The 5,674-nt window shown below is 42.7% G+C and overlaps 1 long non-coding RNA gene across 1 annotated transcript; it reads left to right on the top strand.

The window, feature by feature from the left end:
* Positions 1–226: 226 nt before the first annotated feature.
* LOC111555934 lies at positions 227–5,317 on the top strand. Its single transcript, XR_002735678.1, has 3 exons — positions 227–314; positions 3,270–3,494; positions 5,042–5,317. It is a non-coding gene; the product is annotated as an uncharacterized LOC111555934 (long non-coding RNA).
* The last annotated feature ends 357 nt before the right edge of the window (positions 5,318–5,674 follow it).

Raw genomic sequence — 5,674 nt, 5'->3', positions numbered from 1 at the left:
GGCCAGACCCCTCTGATATAAAAAGATTTTATGAAAGGCGAAGGGGGGAGGCAACAATAATTCTCACCCTATTATATTCCTTTCAATTATTTACAGTAAGAGGCACTGATGGTGAACAAATATAGAGACTGGAATCCAGTGAGGTCACACAGGCGCTCTGGAAGCCAGTGATGCAGTCTCAGAATCTGGGAACACAATGAGGCAATGTTTCAGCTGCTTGTGCATTCTTCACCTCCCATTGTCTCTGTCTCTGTCTCTCTCTCTCCTCTGCTTCCCCTCCCCCCACAACCAAAGTCAAGAGCGCAGACCCCATGGTGAGAATTCTCATCTTCATCCCACATCCAGGACTTGGCAATATCTTCTATCAAGGGTTTTAACAGGACATTTGCAGTCTTTCTCCTAACGGCAGGGCTGGGGGGCAGGGGTACAATGAATGCTGGAATCCCAAGGGCAGTGTTGGGATAGAGCTGAGTGAATGTGGCCTACAGATCCTCTGGGCATCACCTGACCACCAGGAAGCCCTTTAGCAAAAGCTCTGCAGCACCAAAGATTCATGCGCTCTTGTGGATTCCCAGCCTCCCTTGTCTGAGGTTGGAGCCTGGACTTGCTGACTTCTGGCTAATGAAATAAGCACAGTGAGATAAGCTGTGTGAAGCATGCCCCTTACAGACAGCCTGCAAGATCCTTCAGCTCTTTCTTCCTCCACCAAAGCGGCCTTAGATGGCACATGCACCAGATGGTAGAGCTCTGAGACAGAGAGCCCTCTTGACCCACCAGTTATTGGACTTTGATGTCAGCAAGAAATAAATGTTTGCAATAACATTAAGCCATTGATGTGTCAAGGTTTGTCTGAGGTGGCAGTGAACATTGCTTTTTCTAAATCGTATAAACCTCTGGTCGAGCACAATGAAAAAAGTCCACTATGTTAAACAAATTCCTCTCTTTTTCTTGACCTAATGATTTATGTTTCAGAGAATCCTTGACCTGTAGGTTGAAGGAGAGGTCATAGTAAATAAGTCACTGGAGATAGATGGGCAGATGCTTATGTTACCGTCTTGGAGCTAGAACAATTTAATTCTCTCATGGGTAGTGGGGGAAGGGAACCTCTTGGGGGATGCTGTGTAATCAGAAATGGTGAGCTAAGTAGCAACAAACTTCGGTAATGGTTTTTTGCAAATGTTCATGTGCACGCACACATGTGCATACGCATGCACGCACACACACACGCACATAGACACACACAGACGCATCCTTTTACCCTGTGGAATCATCTTGCAATGTATGTCCATCATTGGGAAATTATCTAATAGAGAAAATCAATTGGTATACCCATTATCTTGGACGTTGTGTCCGTGTTTCTGGATAGTCCAGGACCCCTAGTTGTCTTTTTTTGTTTGATTTTTGAGACGGAGTCTCACTCTGTCACCAGGCTGGAGTGCAGTGGCGCAATCTCGGCTCACTGCAACCTCCAATTCCTTGGTACAAGCAATTCTCCTGCCTCAGATTACAGGCATGAGCCACCAAGCCGAACTAATTTTTTTGTATTTTTAATAAAGACTGGGTTTCACCATGTCAGCCAGGTTGGTCTCAAACTCCTGACCTCAGGTGATCCACCCGCCTTGGCCTCCCCAAATGCTGGGATTACAGGCGTGAGCCACTGCGCCTGGCCCTAGCTGTCTTTTTGAACCAATGAAAATTTGTTTTCTTTTATAAATTCTTTTGTGTTTTTCTATAATTTCCCTCTTTTCCTGTACGTCAAGCTCTAACCTCTGACCTCAAATATCTGGCTTCTTTTCCTATAATCTTTCAGAAAAGGGCACATTAAATATTGTAGAAAACAAGACTTGCATAAATGCGGACAGGCAAAATATCCTGCGTAAGTAGCCAGATGACTGATCAGACAGGGTCCCAGCACTTGGGACCTTCCTTAAGTCAGGCATTAGATGGTTTTTATCAACTGGTCATTAAGGCACAAAATTAGAAACAAGACAGCTCCAGATTCCATTCTATTTGGCTGTTCAAAGCATTGTATCAGGAGCCACTTAACCCAGGGATTGCACTGGAGAGGATGTGTGGAGGAGGTTTCTCTGCCGTGTCTCCATTGGCACCATCTCCTTCCTAATTGCCACCTCACTGAGGCAGGCACTCACACCTCCTCTTCCAGGACATTGCAATGGTCTTCTTCTATTTCTTCTCCTTCAGTTTACCCTGTTTGCTGCTATGAGAGTACTCTCCCAAGGTACAACTCTGACCATTCCTGTGCTCAGAAGCCTTCCCCAACTCCTCACTACTTTATGCCAGAAACTTAACCTGGCATTCAGAGTCTCCAAAATCTGTACCCACTCTACTCTTTCAAGCCCACCTTTCTCTATTCCTTTTTCCATACTAGTAGTCAAACTTCCTGTATCTGTTATATCCCATGCCTCCCCACCACCTTCTTCAAGGCCACCACACTCATCTCTGACTGGAAAAATTCTATGAACCCTTTGAGACTTATCTCAGCTGTCACTCCTACGTCATAACGCCATGGCTTCCCTACCTAACCCAACGCTGTGCATATATGGTCTCTCCCAGTTTAAAATGCCCCAGGACTTTGAACTTTTCATCTATAGCTAACATGTTCAGCCTTCTATTGCAGTTGTTGTTATTTGTTTTAGCTCCACTATTAGAGAATCAGGTATTTGAGGTATTTGAGAGTAAGCATCATGCATTATTCATGGTTCCTCTTTCACGGTGCATGTCTGCCCCTTTGCAGGGTAGTTACTTAATAAATATGTGGGCTATGGAATTGAATACAGGGCAGCCTAACATTAAAATTTAACCAGGCTATTATCCAAAGTGGGAATCAAGAGTTGATCGAACTTTCCGGAAACTTGATCAGGTCAATCTTTAAAGAGCAGCCTTTCTTGGAAAAATAAAGGGGAGGGGGGAGGGATTCAAGTCATCAGCAAAATAAACGGTAGCCCCCAGATTTTAGAGTTTAGCCAAGGGTTCGTCCATCTGCAAAGCAAGCTCTGGCACCCCCACAGAACAACAAATTGCAGAGCTTATGGTTCAGAAGGCTGCACGGGAAGAGATAGTACTCTCCATTTACCAACTGTTTTCTGACTCTTTCCGCTAATCGGGAATCTCCGTTAGAAAATGACACCAGGTGTGTGTCACTGAGGTTCACCCACTCTCAGGCCTGCCGGTGCCTCCCAGACCCTTTGATCCTCTGCTCCCATTGTCTCCTGAAACCAATCCTTTCCATTTTGTGTTTTTCCTCCTAGATCACCTGATACCTCCAACCAAGCAGGTGTTCTTTTCAGAAGCCAGAAGCTGATAACCTGGGCTTTCTGATCTAACCCCAGCCTAAATTCTTTGCAATGGAGGAATTGGGGAGGAGATTCTCCTTACAGAGAAGTGGGTGCCAACACTCCCTTTCAAATTTGTTCATCAGTAAACTAAAGGGGATGCCAGAAATGTCTGGAGCAATGGAAGCACCACTGGAATAAGTAAATAACTTTACAAGACAATTGCAATGTGGAATTCAATTAGTGCTATTCTTTGTAGACCTCACTTAAGGAATTATCTTCACAGCTTGATTATAAATTCATTGGTGCAAAAAATTATGTCTTAGATGATTTTTGTGCCTCATGTTAAGTCCAGTCCTAAATTGAAAACATGATAGGATCCTATGCCTCGTTGATTTGTTGCTTCTTTAGTTGTTCCTGGATTAGATGTTTTCTTGGATTATACCCCTCACTGGTCTCTTCTACTAATTAAAACAGCTAGTTCAAAATAGTTGCTCAATACTTGATTAGTTCTCATAGAAAGCTCAGTGGAAAACTAAGCATGTTTGTCATTCTCCAGATACTTTGAAATCAAGAGTTTGAGATCAAGACCAGAGAGTGTGAGTAATTTTCCAAATATCACTCAGTAAACCAGGTATAGAAACCCCTAAACTGGGGGAGAAAATTTTACAAGAATAGAGATTGGCGTCCTAGTAGGTGAATCCACTGAACAAAGTCAATTGATTTATGTGGTTGTGGTTTTCAGAAGAGAGAGTCCTCATTGCCTAAATCCATCTTGATTGCAACTGGGTTCCCAACATCTAAGGAGAAACGGATTTAAGAGAATATAACATTGGCATATCTTGAGTCATTCCTCTTGTTCAAAAGGACAAACCACCACTAACTTTCCACAGAATTAGCTCCTGAGGGATACAGGTGTGTGCTGAGGCAAGGGAGAGTGAAAGCATGAGGCTGGGCTTGTCCTCATGACCTGCTTTTGATGTTCAACCAATTTATTCCTCCTTATGTTTCCCCGATCACAGAGGGAACTTCTGTAGTATGGTCAGTGACTATTTCAAACACATGGAGATATGATAGCATACCAGAAAGCAATGTTCAGGCATCCTAGCCAACGGGTAGAGGTCTGCTGCAGGTCTATGTCCACACCTAGGGACAAATCTTGCATTTACACATAGGCTCCAAGATTCCTCTAGAAATCCAAGATGCAGATCAAACTGTACACATCTCCCCTGCTTGGCTGGCCCCAGGGTACAAGCTTAGGATCAAAGGCAATAGTGCTTGTATGACTTTTATATTCATGGACTAATTCTAGGCATCTTTACAATCTGTGGTGCAATCTATTTGTATGATGGGCATTAATATTTAAAACACTTTCAAGATTTGGAGTGCGGGCAACAAAGCTTGATGGTGCAATAGGAAGACCAAAGTGCACTTTTGCCAATAAGCAAAGAGGGCTTGATTTCCCCCACAATAAATATACTGAGATAAGTAACATAATATTTTTCTCAAACTTGGAAGAAGCAGAGAATTTTGGATCAGGACACCTGAGTTTCAGTGGAGTTGTTTATTAACTGTGTGAGTTTTAGCAAATTATTTCTCCTGAGTCTCAGTTTCTTCATTTGAAAAATAAGAACCTAATACCTACTTCACTTGTGTATAAGGATGAAATGGGATAATAATATATGCATAAATGCTGTGAAAATGGTAAAGAACAATACAAATGTGCCTTTCTATTGTTTTATTCACAGTGCTCCTGCCTGATTGCATCTACTTAACCCACTCTCCAAGAGCTAGAATCAGATTTCAACCGTATGGAATCATGTACAATGCAGCAGATGGGTTTACAAGTCTCTTGGTCTCTTCATGTAATTAACAGCCAAGAAGTCTAAAGCTTGCATTGTTTACGTGGAAGATGTTTCTTGCCCATTCCCACGCCATGCCATCTGAAATCGCTCCTTTTTTTATTTTTTCTGTGCGGTTTTTTTAACTTTGTGGGATCCTCTGCATATAAAACTCCATTCAACTACTTCATCCTACTGTAGAAAGCTACTTCCTTATGAGCTTAGTTCTATGATTTACAACGGTCTTCTTTTCCTATTTGCTGTCTGAATTATGTTTCACAAGAACCGTTTGAAATAAGGAAGGCGTGTATCATCTTTCCCTTTTACAGGCAAAGAAACTGAGGCACAGAAAGTCTTAGTAGTGGGTGACCCTGCAAGAATTCAAATGACTTGTCTGGCTCTAAGTCGAGTGCTCTTTTTCTGATGCCACATGTCTTTTATCCAGAGAACTAACCTGCCTAGACCCAGAGAGAGCTTGAAGAGAGATTTTCATCTTACTGTGAGAAAACAAAGACCCAGCCAGTGGAGAGTTTAAGACCA

The sequence above is a fragment of the Piliocolobus tephrosceles genome, chromosome 10, assembly GCF_002776525.5.
Source record: "Piliocolobus tephrosceles isolate RC106 chromosome 10, ASM277652v3, whole genome shotgun sequence".
In the NCBI taxonomy this organism is placed as follows: Eukaryota; Metazoa; Chordata; class Mammalia; order Primates; family Cercopithecidae; genus Piliocolobus; species Piliocolobus tephrosceles.
Note: the sequence above shows the minus strand (reverse complement) of the source record. Positions and strands in the feature narration are given on the sequence as shown.